The sequence below is a fragment of the Dama dama genome, chromosome 5, assembly GCF_033118175.1.
Source record: "Dama dama isolate Ldn47 chromosome 5, ASM3311817v1, whole genome shotgun sequence".
In the NCBI taxonomy this organism is placed as follows: domain Eukaryota; kingdom Metazoa; phylum Chordata; class Mammalia; order Artiodactyla; family Cervidae; genus Dama; species Dama dama.
The window spans coordinates 57,672,944-57,693,946 of NC_083685.1; the positions used below are offsets into that span (position 1 = coordinate 57,672,944).

The 21,003-nt window shown below is 41.9% G+C and overlaps 1 long non-coding RNA gene across 1 annotated transcript; it reads right to left on the bottom strand.

Moving 5' to 3' along the window:
- Positions 1-882: 882 nt before the first annotated feature.
- On the bottom strand, positions 883-15,766 carry LOC133055805 (uncharacterized). Its single transcript, XR_009692703.1, has 4 exons — positions 15,108-15,766; positions 13,490-13,530; positions 10,014-10,158; positions 883-2,579 (listed from the first exon to the last, which is right to left on the bottom strand). It is a non-coding gene; the product is annotated as an uncharacterized LOC133055805 (long non-coding RNA).
- Between the last annotated feature and the right edge of the window lie 5,237 nt (positions 15,767-21,003).

Below are 21,003 nucleotides of genomic sequence, written 5' to 3' on the forward strand. Positions count from 1 at the left end.
CACGGGCATTGCCGTGATTTCAGTGGGCTTCTCTGAACAAACCACCATCTCCCTATGGGGTGGGCTACAGGGATGTGGGGAGAAGATGGGAAGAAGGCGTCGTTTTTAGGTCTGTTCTTGGTTATGGCTTTAGTGTAATTTGCGATGCTGCCTGGTTTTCCGAATCTTTTTCTACCTGGTTTTAGTCATCTATGAAATATGATAATAGCACTTTGTCTATCATTATGAAATTGAGGCAGATAAATGAATGCCTTATTCCTTTATCAATAATTTTTTAATTCATAGAAAAGTTGAAGGAATAGTAGAACCAGTATTTGCCTACTCCCTGCCTAGATTCACCAATTGTTAACATTTTGCCACATTTGTTAACATATAGTTTTATCTCAGTCTCTCTTTATTGATACTTGTATGTAATACTCTGCAGAACTACTGAGAGTAGATTTACAGGCATAGTAACAGTATATCCTTAAATACTTCAGCATGTACCTCTAGGAGCAACAATGTTTGCTTATAACCATAATACTATTTGCTAATAACCATAATATTATTATCTTATATAACCATGATACTGTTATTACATGCAAGAAACTTCATATTGATAGGATATTCTCACCTAATGTTCAGACCATTAAATGTCTCATTCTTAACAGTCTGTCAGAAAAAGATTCACTCTGTCATCTATCCCCATGGTTAGCAATTCTCTCTTTAAGACATCTCCTATTTTTTGAGACACTTTGAAAAGTCTGATGAAAGCTCTATCTTCAGAAAAATATCCATCAAGACACTTCTACAAGCCACCAATGCATACATCTTAGATCCCTCCAGGGTGTCCATGGACTCTTGGTTAAGGGCTGTTAATCTTTTATCTAAATTCTCCTCTTTTGTATGCATATAGTTTAAGAAAAGGTTAAAAGGTACTCATAAAAGGTTAAAAACAATTTTTTCTTTACTTTCCAACATTAAGTTTTTGTGTTTATGAAGCTTCATTTTAAGGAACTCGAAGTTCAAGGAACATGGGGATGGGTAGGTCAAAGATCACATGATCCCCAAATCTAAGAAAACAGAATCACAAATACAGCTGAGAATTGTACTATCACAGCACCTAGTAGTGGACTCCATGATTAGAAGACCCAGAATATTTCCAAACTTGAGATTCTGCTAGAGCAGGTGCTTACAAACCCACACTTGCTTTCTTGGTAACTTATTTTTAAAACCATATACCTGTAGCATTCCATCAGGATTGGCACAAGATTTATGGACCTAATATGTAAGAGAGAATTTGCTGGCAGTTACTGACACTGTTAGTTTCATCAACAAAACTGCCCAATTTGGTTACAGTTCTAGGACTAGAAAGTGGAAGCAGGGAGGCGGATACACGCTGGCAATTTAGGGGAATGTTAAATGTCCTTAATTGAAAGGCCAGCTGAAACTGCCAGGATAATGTTGAACTGTGGGCTCTATTTTGTCAACTGTTAACTTGCAAAGAAAAAAATCAACAGACCATGCACCAGCATATGCAAGCTTGTTGGTATTCTCCACAAACAGACTGAAGAAAATGAGAGCTGTTTCTAGCTCAATGAGAAAAATGTACAAGTTTGGCTAAAAGATGGGCATAAAATCCCAACATATCCCTCATACAGTGGTTCAGCACAAATTCTAATCCCTATTTCCCCCCATAATCTATCAAATGCCTCAAAATCACTTTCTATAAAATTTTTATATTCTAAAATCATATGATTTGCTAATTAATGATTCCCTTACATAATTTTTGAAAGGAAGGGTGACAAAAAACTAGTGAAAGCCTCTGGCAGGCCTATGGGATTTATAAAAGTCTTATAGAGCTTTGAAAGGCTAAAGATTTACAGGAATAATCAGAGCTAATTGTGCAGGATAAACTGTATTTACCTGCTCTAACCGTCACTGTGAAAAAGTGGTTTTTTCTTGAATTTAGGTAAATAATTATTGAACTCATCGATTTTAGCTTAAGATACCCTGCTTTTAAAAGTTTATCAGCATAAAACAGCACAGATAATGAGTATCTGCCAAATGCGATTCCTCTCCCTTGTCTCATCCCTGCTGACCAAACCCCATCATATTATGCCAAACTAGACACTCTTCTCCTTTTTAAATCAATTTAAATTTAATTTTTTCCTTACTTTTTTAATCAAAATAGTCAAGAGAAACTAACATGATTAGTCATTAGCAAAATGCAAATTAAAACACAATGACATATTTCCTTACATCTGTTGAGTTGAGTTCAGTCTCTCAGTCGTGTCCGACTCTCTGCAACCCCATGAATCAGCACGCCAGGCCTCCCTGTCCATCACCAACTCCCGGAGTCACCCAAACCCATGTCCACTGAGTTGGTGATGCCATCCAGCCATCTCATCCTCTGTCGTCCCCTTCTCCTCCTGCCCTCAATCCCTCCCAGCATCAGGGTCTTTTCAAATGAGTCAGCTCTTCGCATGAGGTGGCCAAAGTATTGGAGTTTCAGCTTCAACACCAGTCCTTCCAATGAACACCCAGGACCGATCTCCTTTAGGATGGACTGGTTGGATCTCCTTGCAGTCCAGCAATGGCTATAATCACAAAGACAGAAAATAACAAATGTGGGCCAGGATGTGGAGAAACCAGAACCTTCATTCATTGCTGGTGAGAATGTAAAGTTAGCACAGATACTTTGGAAAACACCTTGACAGTTTCTTTAAAAGTTAAACATAAATTTACAAAAGGATCCAGCAATTCCATACCGAGGTACACACTTCTGTGTGTGCTAAGTCGCTTCAGTTGTGTCCAACTCTCTGCAACTCCATGAACTGTAGCCCACTGGGCTTCTCTGTCCATGGGATTCTCCAGACAAGAATACTAGAGTGGGTTGCCACGCCCTCCTCCAGGGGATCTCCCTAACTCAGGGATCAAACCTGCATCTATTGTGTCTCCTGCATTGGCAGGGGTTCTTTATCATTAGCACCACCTGGGAAACCCAAGTACTCACTTAAGAGAAATGAAAACATATGTCTAAAACAAAGATTTGCACATGAATATTCACTACAGTACTATCTCTAATAGTGAGAATTGGAAAGAATCCTGACATCCATCAATTGGTGAATGGATAACAAAATTTGTTTTATTTATACAATGGAGTACTACCCATCAATGAAAAGTACAAAATATGGAATGTGGGTCAATCTCAAAAACATTATGCTACATAAAAGAAGGTGGACATATAAGACCATATAGTGTATGATTCCATTTACATGAAATATCCAATAAAGGCAAACCTATAGATAGAGCAAGCTAGTAGTTTTCTGTGTCTGAAGGTAGGAAAGGACATTAGCCATAAATGGGCATGAGGGATCTTATTGGGGTAATGTAAATGCTCTAATACTAATTTATAGTATGATGGCTGTATAACTTGATAAGTTTACTTGAAATCATTGAACTGTTTGGGTTGGTTTTATGACATGTAAGTTATACCTCAAGAAAATTATTAAAAGTACTCTAGAGCTTCTTCAGACCTTGAGAAGAATTTATAGCTTTAGAATCTTAGCATAGTCTTGGTGTTCCCTCTGATTCTAAGAGTATAAGTTGTGTGGAAATAGAAGGATGTTCCACGCATACGTTTACCCTGAATTCTGGCTTCCATTTCTGTACCCAAGGTACTTGAAAGAGTCTACTCCATCCTAACAAAAGGTAAAAAGATGAAAAGACTGAAAAATCAACAACTGTCTTGGATCTATAAGAGAGGTAATGACCCAGAGCAAACCACCAGTTCCAGGATTGAAGAGAGAGATGAATACAAAGAGCGACAGCTTTCCAGAGCAGAAGCTCACAGGTGAAAACCACCGCAGGAACCAGTGCTAGGGTTGGACTATCTGAACAGTAATTGACAAACTGCTGAAGGCTCAATGTAGCAAACAGTCCACAAGATTGAGCATGCAGCAATGCAATGCAACAATCTGTCAACAAAGTAGACAAATCCGAGAGTTACAAATTCTAGAAAGACCCAGGAGTAGGGTAATCCCAACAATGTGTGACTTTTACCTCCAGGAACTTGACCAGGTACCCACAGTGAACATCAGAGAGCAACTCCCTCCTGCTTCCCGCAGGGGGAGGGGGAAAAGAACCATTTTGAAATACTCCAGAGTATTCTTTACTCTAGTGGTAAAGAATCCACCTGGGTCAGGAAGATCCCCTGGAGGAGGGTATCACTACCCACTCCAGTATTCTTGCCTGGAGAATTCCCTGGATAGAGGAGACTGGTGGGCTACAGTCCACGGGGCTGCAAAGAGTTGGACAATATTAAGTGACTGTACACACACACACACACACACACACACACACACACCCTCAGGAGAAGATAGTTAACCGAGCCTAATCTGCCAGGGTATTAGCATGGCCTAACTGAGCTGGGAGAAGGGAAACTGACAACTCCAGTCTAGTCTACCCTTCTATATGGGAAAACAGAAATACCCAGCCCACTTCAGCCATGCTGTTCCATCTAAGATGGGAGGAAAAACCTTAGAAAAACGTGTGAAGTTCACAGCCCGGGGGCACAGGCTCCCCAAAAGGCTGATACCTAACCATAGGACGACAGAATGCTTCTCTTCCCCCACAACTCACCACCACATTATTAAGGTCCTTTTACAGCAAGTCCTGTTACCTGGTACATCATGTCCTTCTATCAAGAGAAAAAAAAAATCACAAAGCATGCTAAAAGGCAAAAACACAATTTGAAGATTAAGAGCATCAGAACCAGATATAGCAGGATGTTGGAATTATCAGCTCAGGAATTTAAAACAACTATGGTTAATATTCTAAAGGTTCTGATAGATAAAATAGGATAGATGAGCAATTATGTGCATATAGGGGCTTCCCCGGAGGCACTGGTGGTAAAGGACCCGCCTGCCAATGAGGAGACATAGGAGACGTGGGTTCGATTCCTGGGTCAGGAAGATCACCTGGAGGGGGGCATGGCAACCCACTCCAGTATTCTTGCCTGGAGAATCCCATGGACAGAGGACCCTGGTGGACTACAGTCCATAGGGTCGCAAAGAATTGGACACAACTGAAGTAACTTAGTGTGTGCGTGTGTGTGCGTGTGCATACACACACATGCACATAAATGGAAGTCTTACGAAAGAACCGGAAAGAAACGCTAGAGATCAAAAACAGTATAATATAAATGAAGAATGGCTTTGTTGGACTTATTAGTAAACTGCTCACAGATTGAGGAAAAAGACTCTAACTTGAGGCTACCTCAGTATAAACCTACAAAACTTAAAGACAAGGAGAACAAAGACGAAAAATACAGAACACACCATGAGACAAGTATAAAAGACGTCATGAGAACACCAGAAGAAGAAGAAAGACATACAAAAAATATGTAAAACAGTAATGACTGAGAATTTTCACAGATTAATGTCAGACACCAAACCACAGATCCAGGAAGTTCAGGGAAAATCAAGAAGAATAAATGTAAAACAAACAAAACAAGCAAAGAAGCCCTATACCTAGATATACAATTTTCAAACTACAGAAAGTAAAAGATAGAGAAAAAAATTCTGAAAGAAGCCACAGGGGAAAACCTTACCTATAGAGAAACAAGATTAGAATTATATTCCACTTCTCCTGAGAAACCATGGAAGCTAGCAGAGAGTAGAGTGATATGTTTAATGTTGCTGAGAGGGAAAAACCCACTAACCTAGAATTCTGTGCCCTGTGAAATTATCCTTGAAAAGTGAAGGAGAAAGAAATACTTTCCCAGACAAACAAAAACTGAGAGAATTTGTTGCCAGTAAGTCTGCCTTGCAAGAAATGTTAAAAGTTCTTTACAGAGAAGGAAATAATATGGGTCAGAAATTGGATCTGCATAAAAAGGAAGAGCACTGAAGAAGGAATAAGTGAATGAAACTTTGTTTTCTTATTGTTAAAAAATAATGTAACAATGTATTCAATAATATACGCTTATGTGTATGTCTAATGTATATATGTGTGCAAATGTATGCTTATATAACTGAGATGAATGACAGAAATGATACAAGTAACAGGAAGGAGGAATATTTTATTATTATAAGGTATACCTACGTCATGCTATAGTGTAAATGTACCTGCTAGTGCTAAGTCGCTCAGTTGTGTCCAACTCTTTGTGACCCTGTGGATGGTAGCCCGCCAGGCCCCTCTATCCATGCGGATTCTCCAGGCAAGAATATTGGAGTGGGTTGCCATGTCCTTCTCCAAGTGTAACTGTATAGTTGTAAACATATGTTGAAAACTCCAGGGCAGCTACTAAAAAAGCTTTTTAAAAAGCTGAATAAATATACTAAGAAAGGAGAGAGAGAGAATCACATAAAATTAAAGCAACAGAAGGCAGAAAAAGTGGAAGACATAAATAGAAATAAGGGCAACAAACAAAACAGTAACAAATATGGTAGATGTTAATCCAGCTGTACCAATAGTCATTTTGAACATCAATGGTTTAAATACACTAGTTAAAAGACGGAGGTCAGTGGATCTGAATACAAGATCCTATATGTTATCTACAAGAAACCCACCTTAAACATAAAGACACAAATAGATTAACAGTAAATAAATGGAAAAAATATACTATGTTAATACCAATTAAAAATAAAGCAGGAATAGTTATATTTCACACAGAACAGACTTCAGAGCAAGGAAACTTATCAGAGATAAAGAAGGGCATTTAATAATAATGATGATATAATAATAATGATTAATAATAATAATGATAAAGGGGTTAATTCTCCAAGAAGACATAATAATCCTTAACACATATATACCAAACAACAGAGTATCAAACTATATGAGGTGACAACTGATAAAACTTTAAGGAGAAATAGATGAACCCACTATCATGTTTGGAAATTTCAACATCTTTCTATCAGAAGTAGACAGATCTAGAAGGCAAAAAGTGAGTAAGGACATAGTTGAACTCAACCACATATCAACTGGATATAACTTCATCCAACAGCAGAAAATACATTCTTCTCAAGCTCACATGGAACATTCACCAATATAGGCCACATTCTGGCTCATAAAATACACCTTAATAAATTTAAAAGAATAGCATTCATAGAATATCTGCTCGTAGACCACAGTGGAATTAAATTAGAAATCAATAACAAATATTACTGGAAAATTCCCAAATACCTGGAGATTACACAATACACTTCTAAATAACACATGGATCAAAGAAGAAATCTCAAGAGAAATTTTAAAAATAGCTTGAACTAAATGAAAATACAATGTAAAATTTGTGTAACACAGTAAAAGCAGTGCTTAGACAGAAATTTATAGCATTTCATTGATTTATCAGAAAAATCTAAAATCAATTTACTTTCCATCTTAGGAAACTAGGAGAGAAAGAGCACATTAAACCCACAGTAAGCAATAGAAAATAAATTAGTAGTAGAGGAGAAATCAATGAAACTGAAAATAGGAAATCAAGAGAGAAAATCAAGGAAACAAAAAGCTGGTTCTTTGAAAAATATCAAGAAAAATCAGTAAGACTCTAGAAAGGCTAAGAAAAAAGTAGAGAAAGGACATAAATTACTATCAGAAATAAATCAAAGAAGGAAAATCACTACAGAGTTCACAGACATTAAAAGGATACTAAAGGAATACTATGAAAAATTCTATACTGACAAATTTGATAACCAAGATGAAATGGACCAATTCATTGAAGACACAAACTGTCAAAACTCAATAAGAAAAAATAGACAATCTGAATATGCTTATATCTATTAAAGAAACTGAATCAATAACCTTCCCAGGCAGAAAGCAATAGGCCCAGATGGGTTCACTGGTGAATTTTATCAAACATTTAAGGAAGAACTTATACCAATTCTCTACAATTTCTTTCAGAGGTTAAAAGGTGAAGGAAGTCTTCCTAATTCATTCTATGAGGTCAGCATTACCCTAATACCAAAGCCAGACAAAGAGATTACAAGAGATATTACAGATAAATACATTTCATAAACACAGATTCATAAATCCTCAGCTAAATATCAGCAAATAAAAGAATTATACACCACATCTATGAGGAATTTATGCCAGGCAAACAAGGCTAGTTCAACATTCAGAAATCAGTGTATCCATCACATCAACAGGCTAAATAAAAAATCACATGATCATATCAATACATTCAGAAAAAGCTTTTGACAAAATTTAATACCCATTCATGATAAAAAAAAAAAAGTCTTAGTAAACTAGGGAAAGATGGGAACTTCCTCAACTTGATAAAGAAAATCTACAAAAAACCTATAGGTAACATCATATTTAATGACAGAAGCTCAAAGCTTTCCCACTAAGATCAGGTACAAGGCAAGGATTCTCTCACCACTCCTTTCAACATAATACTGAAAGTACTAGCTAACGCATTAAGACAAGAAAAGGAAATAAAAGGTATGGAGATTGAGGAGGAAAAAATGAAACTCTCTTCGTTCACATATGAGTCAATTTCCTATGTAGGCAATCTAAAAGAATTGACCAAAAAGAAAAGAAAGTCCTGGAACTAATACGTGATGATAGGAAGATGGCAAGATACAAGGTTAATGTACAAAACTTGATTGCTGTCCTATATACCAGCAAAGAACAAGTAGAAATTGAAATTAGATTCAGTGCAATCCCAATCAAAACCACAACAAGCTATTTTGTGGATATCAACAAAGTGATTCTAAAGTTTACATAGGGGTGGATAAATAGAGCACAGAGGACTTTTAGGACAGTGAAAAAACTGTGTAATAGTATAATGATGGGTACATGCCTTTATACATTTGTCCAAACCCATAGAATGTACTGGCTTTCCTGGTGGCTCAGTGATTAAAGAATCCACCTGCCAATGCAGGAGACGTGGGTTCCATGCCTGGGTTGGGAAGATCCCCCAGAGAAGGAAATGGCAACGCACTCCAGTATTCAGCTGGAGGATTCCACGGACAGAGGAGCCTGATGGGGTCACGTGGGGTCACAAAAGAGTCAGACACAACTTAGTGACTAAACAATAACAGAATGTACAACAGCGACAGTGAACTGTAATGCAAACTGTGGACTTCAGGAGATTATGAGGTTATTAATACATTGTAGGTGTACCAGTTGCAACAATGGTTACTACTCTGGTGGGGGAATGCCAATAATGGGAAAGCTATGCCTGTGTTGGGGCAGGGAGTACATTGGAACTCTGTATCTTTCTCTGTTTTGTTGTGATGTTAAAATTGCTCTAAAAAATTAAAATCTTGAAAAAAGAGGAACACTTAAAAAAGGTTAATTTTTCTTTCTCATGGGGGAGAGGGGACATAAAGAAGTATTTTGTAGCTAAATTAAACTTTAAGAAAATTAATACTGAAACACAGGCCCTATTTTAGACTTACTTCAGGAAAATTTTATAGAGAAAGACAAAGACATGTAAAACTGAATTACTGATAACATTTTAAAGCTGTAAATTCAAATAATTTCAATGTCTTCTTGGCTGTTGCCAATATGATTTTCTTTTAAAAATAATGTTAAAGTGGTTAAAAAAAAATAAAAACATTTTTACCCACTCACCCTGGGAGCTCCAGAATGTTTACTATATGAGTTAACTTTTAGTCACAGCTTTGTCTTACTTCTTCTTTTTCTGTTGATCAGATTCTAAAGGGAAATAAGTGATGTATGTAAAATTTGCTGGTATAGCCTAATTGGGAATGTAAGGAATTTTATCCTGACACTGGGTTTGATCCTGGTTTTTCTTCTTCATTTGCATGCAGGACTGTTACCGTATATAACCAGTTCCTTTAAAAATTCATTTATTGTCAAGCATGGAGTGGTAAGCCCAACATTTCTCAGTGATTGTTTACATGGAGAGCTTAAATGATTGCATGCTGCTTTGTTGTTATTAACTAGGAAACAAACAAACTGGAGCGGAATGAAGTTGTTAATATATTCATTCACAGAACATTTATTTTTGAGTGCTTATTATACATTTAGCTTTCTTCTAGGTGATGGAGATATAAGATTACCAGCATTAGTTGTGAGATGATGATTCTCTGCTTCTTTCACAGTCATGAATTTTTCCTCTTTCCCGTGTGTGACAATAACTATACATACTACATGGACAGTTAAAAACAAAAGCAGCTCTCCTCTGATTGAAAACTTTCAAACAATCTAGAAAAACAGAGACACAGTAAAAGTTACTTGAACCCTTCCCCTCCTCCCAGGGATAAACCACCATTAATGTTTTAGTGATCTTCCTTAGAAATAGCCCTCTGTACTTAGGTGTACATAAAGACGCTCACGGGGGCCTCCCTCGTGGCTCAGCGGTAAAGAAAACAGCAGTCAGGGCAGGAGACAAGGGTTCGATCCTAGATTCGGGAAGACTCCACATGCTGCAGAGCAACAAAGGCCCTGTGCCACACCTACTGAGCCTGCGCTCCAGAACCCGGGAGCTGCAAGCACTGAAGCTCTCAGGCCGAGAGCTGGTGCTCCTCAACAAGAGAGGCCAGGGCAGTGAGAAGCCTTGGCGCCCGACTGGAGAGGAGCCCCTGCTCACCACAGCTAGAGAAAAGCCCACGCAGCAACGGAGGCCCAGCACCGCCAGAACAAGTGAAAAGTTTTTTAAAGATGCATACAGTCATACACATAGAATACACAGATGGGGTCCATTGTCCTCTGTAATCTGCTTTCATCATTTAAGGTTTTCATGGACCTCTTTCAGTGTTAACATAATCATTATTTTAATAGATACATAATATTCTATTGACTGGATCTATCCTCTTAAAAATATGCCATAATGCTGGGCATTTAGGCTTTTCAAATTTGTAACTTACAAATTACGCGAGAATCAGTTAATGTGAATGTAAGTTTTTTATAATTGTTCCATCATCATCTCAGAGTCCTTTCCCATAGGCAGAATTCTTGGGTCAGAAGGGATACTTATTTTAAATTCTGATATATGGCCAAATTGCCTTTCAGAACACTGGTTTTATGAAACAGCAGCCCACAAGAGTGCCTGTTTTCCTATATTTTCTCTAATGCTGGCTTTAAAAATAATTTTAATATTTTCTAGTTTGATAAAAATAGTTCAATCTTCTTTTGATTTTCATTTCTTTATCACTGAGGTTGAGCATCTTCTGTTTACTAGTTATTCATACTCTTTTCGTGAATTATAGTCAGTTCTCATTATTCAAGGTAGTTATCTTTTTTAAAGTCTCTACTCACATGACTCAGGGAATACAGAACTATTGCTCCTAAGAGAAATATAGGGTCTGTTTCCTGTGAGCCTCTGGTCATACGATTTTCACCAATTGATCAATACGTAAGTTTGTTTTCCATGTGTTTCTGTTTAATGGCACCTTATTTAACATATATTGTTGGTTCATTAACATTGATCCTCCAGCACTATAACTTGTGCCTAAACAAAGCTTATCTAAACAACCTCATTTTCTCTGGAAGGCACTTCAGCCTTCTCACACTTAGGAACGTTAAGCAGCATATCAGCAGTGCACCTGGGGGCCGTTTGGAACAGTGAGATCATTAACAAAAGACAGGAAAATACAGGTGTGGCACTAGATAGGCTGCAAAAAGGGCACTTGTTTACAGGACCAGAACCCAAACAAGAAGGCAGAGTGTGTTCTTGTTGGGCCTCCACCAAGAACATGCATGCCAAGTGACTCAAACTTTGCCACTTTGGGCACGTCCTTGAATGATCTCAAAAGCACTGAGTATTGATTTTGAATGGAACCCATGAACAATGAGGATCGACTGTATTCACTTCCTTTGACCACCTTTCTATTGGGGTGTTTAGCTTTTTCTTAACTACTTTGTATAAGCTATTTGCATATAAGGATAGTTATGTTATATTTGCATATAAGGATAGCTATATTTGCATATAAGGATAGCTGTCCAATTTTATAAGTATTTTCTCCAATTTTGTCTTTTCATTTTAGTATTAGTATTCTACTATGGTGGCTTTTGACAGCAGTATCAAAGTATCTTTTGAATGGGGAGGACAACAGTGGAAAAAGAATGTTATTAAATTTCTGTTGTTGTGAAATTGGTTGATATTTATTTTCATCTCTTCTTCATAGGCACACCAAATTCTGTCTGGGGATTCTCCTCCAGCACCTCCACCTCCAGGTTATGAAAGACCATGTAAGTCTGATCCAAAACTACCACTTTTCATCCACATTTTGCTTTTAGTTATGACCTTTATCAGATATTTTCATACATTCCAGAGTCTGAAGCCATTTAAGGCCTTTCGCATTTCTGCCTCCTTCCTCCCATCACACACTTTATTACTTCATTGTACATACCTCTCCTTGGAGAAGGGAATGGCAACCCACTCCAGTCAGTGTTCTTGCCTGGAGAACCCCATGGACGGAGAAGCCTGGCAGGCTACAGTCTATGGGGTCACGAAGAGTCAGACACAACTGAGCGACTAACACACACACAAATACCTCTCCTAACCTAAATGGAAGGATGGTAGGATGCAGACATAAAAGGGAAACTCCCACAGAGGCACTTGACGGCGGCAGCTCCGAAAAAGACTGTACTTGTGAGGAGGTTGTGATGGTGGCAGAAGCTGGGGATGGGGGTCAGTGGGTAGTGTGTGTGCAACTATTGATTAAAAAATGGCTTAGGAATGTCAGTACAGTTCAACTATTCATATTGTAATAGACTTTACCATGAGTACTTAACCCACTAGCAGTCTGTCTGTTTACACTAGATGTCAGACTTAAAAAGCCAGCACCAAAGAACCTGATGAAGTACAGTCTTCTAAGGAGAGAGCTCCTGAAACATGTAAGAATCTTTTTGCTTGTCACCCAACAGTGGCTCCTTGGGAGTGTCAACAATTCTGCACAGTGTATCCTCGAGGGTGGAGGTGTGTGTATGTTTAGAGTCGGTGTGAAGGTAATCCAACATTTATAATCATGTGACACATAGAAACAACTCTGGAAATAGACTGTTTTGAATCTTCCCAAAAGTATCATGAACATTTCTTGTGTAGGTCTCTCCAGTTATTTTGGAAACAAGCCTCAAAACAGGCTTAGAGCGACTGGAACTTCTCTTGTACCGTCTGAATGCTCATCAGTGATGGCAGGGATCTGTGGGATTCCACCTCATGAGAAAAAGGCAATAAGTTCTCAGACTGTCCTTCCCTTTTGGGGACCCACTCTGGGTGCCCAGTATCCTGGATTCACCCTCCTTACATGTCCATTCTGCTACCCGCTATCTACTGGCCCTGTTCCCCCTGACATGGCCCTCTAGAGCCCAGGCTTTGTCTTGCCTGCTCAGACTTTCTCCAAACCAGTAATTTTAAGAAGGAGGTGACAATGGGATCCTTCCTTTATCTTAAGAGTTCTGGCAGAGACTTCTAGAGAAAGAATAAAAACTGGTTTCTACAAGCACCCTACTGACTTTACTTCATTTAATATAAAAGTTACAGGGATTTCCCTGGTATCCAGTGTTCCCAATGTATAGGGCATAGGTTCCATACCTGGTTGGGGAACTAAGATCCAACATGCCTCACAGTGCGGCCTAAAAAAAAAAAAAAAAGATTAAAAAAAAGTTACAATGACTTTTGCTATCTTATTACTTTTGCTTATTAAGATTTCTCTTTAAATTGACTTTAAAAAATGTGGCCTCACCCTAAGTAATTATATTTACAGCACCATGGGTTTGGTATGCTAGTTATGTGCATTAGAAAAAAAAAATACTCTGACCATTAAAATAAAAAATGTTATTCAAGTACCACCTAACATTATCACAAGAACTACCAGTACAGACAGTATAGATAGATATCACTTAAGAAAATGCTAGTCTATGGGCACCAACTAGCTTATCTGATACATTTAGCTAAGGGGACAGGGTTGAACAGCCCACTTCGGTTCCCAGGTAACTAGAATGGTGGTATTCCAGAAATGGCGTATTTGTCTTCATTTTTTTTTTTTTTTTTTGGCTTAGGACTTGGTAACTTTCCTAGCTCAGGAGGGCAGGGCTGGGGTAGGCTGTGGAAGGAATTACTCCGGGGCATTTGAAGCTGGGCAGTCCACTGAATGTTGTATTATGCAGATAGCCAGGGACCTCCCTTCACTGTAGGGTTGGTGCAGGCTTCTAGGAAGGGTAGCTGATTTCCTGAAAGTGTATTTACTGCTAGCTGGCCTCCTGGGAGTTGCCTGGGCGAATCATTAACTATTGTTAAATAAATAAGTCCCTCACGCTGCACAGAGCTGTACCCGTGCCAAGCCATTCCATGGCCAGTGTCCGCAGCTGTTCTGGGGAACAGTTGTCTGTCTCTCCGAGGGGCTTCCCCGCCCTCCCTCCCCTAAAGTGAATGTTCTATACTCACAGTAGCCTCTTTTAAGTCAACAATTCCGGACAAATTAATGACATTACATCCTGCTCTTGTTTTTTTTTTTTTTTTCCTGCTCTTGTTTTTATGGTACAAGAAGCTGAAAGTACAACACACACAGACACACCCCACACAGTTCACACGGGCTCCTTGTTTGGGAAACCCTGGGCCTAAAATTCTGAATAAAGGAAATCACGATTTTTAATTTATATGATAAAGCAGAATCAATTTTTATATTATATTCTATACCAGTAGCAAGTAGGGACTGAATGAAGTTTTTAGTAACAAGTAAGGACTGAATGAAAATTTTAACCATCATTAACGATATTCTCATTTTAAAAAGTATTTGCTTGATGTCTAATGCCTTTGGTAACCATCTTCTAAATATTTATATTTCTGGGTTCTATCTTCAAGAAGTTCATGATGTAACACTGCAAAGTAAAGAAATCCACACCCAGGGCTATCTGGACTAAAAGGATGGTAGGGAAGAAAGGGGAAAGAATCTTACCGCTAAAGGATGATTAAAGGGCAGTAGCAGTGAACGGGTGCGGTTATTGATTCCAGGAAATCAGTGGTTCGGTTATTGATTCTAAGAGTTCTTGCCCCCCTTTCCTCTCCTGCTTATTGATCTGGCCTTCCTGACACAGACACGATATATGAAATAGACAAATTAAAGGAGATGGAGGAAAATGCAGGAACAATCCCAATTTCTGCTCGTTATCGATGTCTTGGCAATTTAAATCCCAACTGTGCAAAAACTAACCTTAGTGGATGGGCGAGTGCTGACAACCGGGCCATTTTTTTCCCCTCCAGTTTCGTGAACCAAGTGATTCTATAAGCAAGACTAGTTCATCTGGAGGCTCAGAAGTTGATCAAGTCGTTTATATTCGGAAAGGACCACTGTCGTCATTCGTTTAGCTGAGTTGGAAAGCGAAGCCACAAAGTTGGAGGCTCCAAGCCTGCTTAATTAACGACTTGGAGGTATGAGTGGGCCCGGGAAGACACGGACCTAGGCAGGTTGGTTTTCTTGGGCACTTACCGGGCTTCAAAAGCCTTCATCCCTCAATTTGTTTTTTCTCTCAAATTGGAGGAGGGGACCAAAGTTATCGTTATACTGATCATTAAACTTTCCTGTAAAGACTTGGAAGCAGGCTTCTCTGCAAGAACCACAGAAATGGTGTTGTGGCCCGACAGCTGTCGGCTCTAGTGTCCAAGGAGCCAGTGCCGTCCATCTGGGCGCCCCAGGCGGGGAAGGGCGCAAGGGCGTGAGAAAGGCTCTTTTGTATTCAGAGCAATCGTCGCCTGAGCCGCAGCCTCGCACAACCAGACTCGCCTCCCGGCGACGCGCCGCGGGGAAGCAAGTTGGCTGGAGGGGGCGGCTGGCGGGGCGGCGGGGGCGGAAGTGGGGGCGGAGCGATTCGCGGCCTTTCTCGCCCCGGGTCCCTCCAGAGCGGCCTCGCGTCCCACAAGCCCCGCCCCCGCCCCGCCCACATCCCAGCCCCGCCCACATCCCAGCCCCAGCCCCGCCCCACGGCGGTCTTCCTGTCGGAGTTCCTAGGGTCTCAGAATTCCGCCGCTCTCTCGCCTCTCCTCCTCTCCAGATCCGCCTCCTGCGTCCACGACCCCCCTCCTCCTCCGCACCGCGGGCCTACGCCCTCTCCGGCTCCTCCTCCTCCAGTTCTACGACCCTCCCCCACTCCATTCCCAACGCCCCCTCTGGCCCCACCCGGGCTCGGCTTGCCAGTCCCTCAGCCCGCCCCGCACTGCCCACCACCCCGCCGCCCCGGCCTGTGCCTGAGCGCAGCGCCCCGGAGGGAGGTCAGCCCTGCGGAGACCCTGGGCGGGGGAAGTCAACGCCGCTGTCCTGGGAGCCAAGGGCCTCGGGGACTGCTGTCCCACCGAGGGGCAGGCCGAATCCCGTGTGGTTACGGAAGTAGCTGTCCCCTACCCCTCTTCCTCTGCACCCCCACCCTGCTCTCTGCCTGCTGCCGGGTTTACTCCCGTTCAGCGAACAGACCTTCTCCACATGGTTTCTGTTAAATAGAAAAGGTAATTAAAAGTCGCACCACCACCTCTACCTCGTCCCTCCCCCAACCCTTCCCCAACCCCCTAGTGGTTATTTTTGTTCTTTAGCCCAGGTTAGGCTAAGTACTATCCCCGAAAGCCTTCTGGTCTGATTCCCAGGATCCCTTCGTATGGTTTCCATTAAGGGCGCCAAACTGCTTTAAAACTGCTGCCTTGGAGCCACTCAGAAACCTCCAGGATTTTTGCTCTGGCCAGCTTCATGCAGAAGCTCTTGAGCAGAGGGAGGTAAAGGCTCTGTTGAATGTCGACTTAAAGAATGCTGCTGCCGCGGCTAAGTCGCTTCAGTTGTGTCTGACTCTGTGCGACCCGTAGAGAGCAGCCCACCAGGCTCCTCTGTCCACGGAATTCTCTAGGCAAGAAGACTGGAGTGGGTTGCTATTTCCTTCTCCAGACTTAAAGCATATACACAATCTAAAACTTGAGTGTTCTGTTTTATTTGGTGGGCAATTAAAGACTTCAAGCTCAGGAGACAGCATGTCAAGTGACCCTGGGAGAATTGCTTGGAAGAGGCAAGGGGAGGAACCCCGTTATATGGGAGTTTTACAGCAAAGGGCAGTAGTCTATCAAATGATTACTGTTAACTAAAGAAAACCAGATATCCCAAGTTAAGGAATTTAGCGCTTTTCTATGTATGGGAAGATACGTGGATAGTCAAGATACAAGATAGTCGGTTGTTATTGTTCAGTTGCAAAGTTGTGTCCAACTCTGAGAACCGGTGGACTGCAGCACGCCAGGCTAACCTGTCTTTCACTGTCTCCCAGAGTTTGCTCACATTCATGTCCATTGAGTTGATGATGCCATCCAACCATCTCATCCTCTGACACTCCTTCTCCTCTTGCCCTCAGTCTTTCTCAGCATCAGGGTCCTTTCCAGTGAGTTGACTCTTCATATCAGGTGGCCAAAGAATTGGAGCTTCAGCTTTAGGGTCAGTCCTTCCAATGAATATTCACTGTTGATTTCCTTTAGGATTGATTAGTTTGATCTCCTTGCTGTCCAAGGGACTCTCGGTTCTTTTCCAGTATGCGTGAGTGCTAGGTCGCTTCAGTCATGTCTGACTCTCTGCGACCCTTTTGACTGTAGCCCACCAGGCTCCTCTGTCCATGGGGATTCTCAGGGCAAGAATATTGGAGTGGGTTGCCATGCCCTCCTTCAGGGGATCTTCCAACCTAGGGATCCAACCTGCATCTCTTATGTCTCCTGCATTGACAGGCAGTTTTTTTACCACTAGTGTCCAGCACCGCAATTCAAAAGCATCAGTTCTTCAGGGCTTAACCTTCTTTATGGTACATCTCTCACATCTGTACAGGACTACTAGAAAAACCATAGCTTTGACTATATGGACCTTTGTTGGCAAACTGATGTCTCTACCTTTTAATATGCTGTCTAGGTTTGTCATAGCTTTTCTTCCAAGGAGCAAGTGTCTTTTCATTTCCTGGTTGCAGTCACCGTCCGAAGTAATTTGGAGTCCAAGACAATAAAATCTGCCACTGTTTCCACTTTTTCTCCTTCTGTTTGCTATGAAGTGATGGGACTGGATGCCATGATCTTAGTTTTGGGTCACTGAAATCATTCCTTTCATCTGCATCTCAGCGATGTGGGGCCAGTATCTCGTGTGTTTTTTTTGTTTTTTTGTTTTTTTTTTTTTTTTACATCCTGAGCATCCTTGGGGGTGGCTGCAGCCTAATGGCTACCAGGTTGCACGCAGTATGCTCCTTCCAGAGTGCCCTCAGGGCTTACGTTGGAGGGCTGCGATCCCTGATGACTGTTACTTCCTTGTTTACTGATAAGGCAGGAAATACTCCATTTCTCATGAAGGTCTAATTGCCTAATGCTCCTGGTCTTACGCTTTAATTAATGTTTTACTACTCCAAGAAAATACAATTCTCTCTGTCAATAGGTATTATTTGTTCTTTCAGTATTTGTGTGTTTTTTTTTTTTTTTTCTGTATGCAGGCATAGCTTATTAGAATAACACTCTTTAAATTAAAAAACCCGATGTGAACAGTTTTAGAGATGATTTTGCAGACTATCCTGGCCACAGAAATTCACTTTAGCCAGCAACATTTATATGGCTGGGTCTACACCACCTCCTTTGCTGGCCCCCATTCCTCTACCAGCCCCTGACAAAGTCAAAAAAATAAATGTTCGCTTCTGGAAAAATAGTCCCTTAATTGGGGTTGGGGTTTGTGGTCTAAGAAAAAAGGGAACAGATAGGTTCGTAGAATCACAGTGTTGTAACTGAAAAGTTCCTTAGAATTCATCACGAATAAGTCTGTCAGTTTATTGAGGAGACTCCCAAAGTGTAGGGTTTAGGGACAATCCACATGGCTCATCAGTAAAGTACTAATTCAGAACTGGGGCCTAATGTGGGGAAAGACTTGGACATCAAGTGCTTTATCATGGACAGAAAAAGGACGGATCCAATTCAGTTCAATCGTAACACATTCTCCATGTTTCTCTCTCCTGCCTTTTGCTGTCCTGCTCTGGGTCTTGCATATTTGGGGAGTTCCAGCTCTTTCTTCCATCCCATAACTTAGGCTTCACTCCCTTCTTTCTCTTTTTTCTTCCTCCCTAACCCCCCAGCCTACCCGAGCCCCATCCGTGAGATTTTTATTTGGATTTTTAAAATGAAACCAGGTGCTACATAAAACAAAAGCAAAGTAATAACAAGGAAAGACTATCCAACGCCTAAGGAATGTGCTGAGTTTTATGACTCAGGCTGTCCTGGCAAAGAGCTCCGACTTACACAGAGAGGTGGGTGGCACAGAGCAAGGACCATACATGGCAGCCTCAGCCTCCCCAGATAGGCATGGTCAAGGCTGCCTGTGACTCACCGCCCCAAACCAGAGACTCTTGTTCTTTCTGAAACAAGACTTCCCAAGACTAGAGCCAAAGGATCATCACATTTTCCCGAAGAGGCCAGTTCAGGCTGACATAGCAGGGGCCACCCTGAGGTTTGGAGGGGAAGGGAGCCTGGGCAGGAGGCCACCCCTGGGAAAGGAACCAGCTCGATGGACTTGGGCTAGGGCTTTGGTGCATTGAAGTGATGAGTAAACTGCAAGTGACAGGAAACTCAGCAAGAACTGTTCTGGAGACAATGGCTTGGGAACTCCAGGTGGCAGGAGAGCCTTGGAGGAGGGGAGGGTGGCGACGGTGCTGGGAGCCCACAGTGGCGGGGGCGGGGGGGGGTGCGGGGGGAGGTCCCCTTGACAAGTGGTGTGAGGTGCAGAGTGCAGGAAAAGTGCATCAGAGACTGGCAGGGTTTCTGGGGGTGCCTGGCTCATGTGCTCAGGAAGAGCAGATAAGAGCGGCAGTGGTGGACTTTACATAAACACCCCAGACACTCGGGCACACGTCTTGGAATCCTGAGAATTCTCCAATGAGCACAGTAATGGGCTGAGGTGTACATTTTTTCTGTTACTAAGGGGCAGGTGGAGAGAGCTGAGAGAGCTAGGGTGCCCGACTCTCCTGGCAGAGTGGGGGCAGGGGGTCTGAACTTGGGTGACAAGGGTCTGTCGGAGCTCCTTTCATTACACAGGCCCTGGGTCCAAGGGAGACCCATAGAGCTTCCTCTGGTGTCGGCCACCCTATTGAAGGCTGTCACTTTCTGCAGGAGAATGAACCTTGACTGGCATAAATGAGATCCCACGCAAAAGCCTCATGGAGGGCAGCCTGATTTTTCCCTTTTTTTCTTTTTTTTTCTTCTCCTTGCCAGTGGAATACCATGTCAAAAAGCTACAGTGACTATTCCATAATGGCAGGAAAAGCTCTGCTTAACTTTTTCATTAAAGTCTACTTACCTGGAAAAATAAAGTCTTTTAAGGACCATGACTACATAAATATTTATAGTGTGAACAGGCGTCACTCTTGGTTCTGAGGGAGAATGGGCTCATTCAGTTTTATTTATGATGTGACACTCTGGTGAATGACATCCGTCATCTGGGTCGGCCCTACACTCCCTTCCACTGAAGCATGTTTATGGAGTGATTATGCCTGCAAATATTTGCTATATTTAGTCCCTCTCCTCCCCTAACCCCCTTTAGCCTTTTTTTAACACCCCAAATGAGCAAAAACCCAAGCTTATGGTCTTGGGAAGATTTGAACCCTAATGACAAGGCGCAGGGGCTGGAACAAGCGGTGCAGAAGCATTTGACAAGTTGGGAGGCAATTAGGGTGGGAAGGATGAGTTATTACAGCATCACCGCCCCCCTACCAGGGTGCTTTGTGGGGCCTGCAGCCAGCAGGTGAGGGCCCTCGGCGGGGCGTGATGGGTTTTGACAGGTGATGGCCATAGCCCCGCGTAATGAATGCAGATAGATCCCGGTGGAACTTTCCTTCCCAGGCAACTTTCTCGGGACAAGACCCCACAAGCCCTCAGATCTGTCACCGTGCACCCTGAGGGCTCTGGGGGCAGGGGTGGTGGGAACTCTGTGACCTTAGCTGGGTCAAAGTTGCTGGGGTAACCTGAGTGGGCCACACCTGGTCTCTGGCTGGGGGCGTCGGAGCTGCCCTCCATCCGCTGTGGAGAAGGGAGGGCCCCCTCTGGCTTCTAGCTGAACAGCTGCACACGCCCGC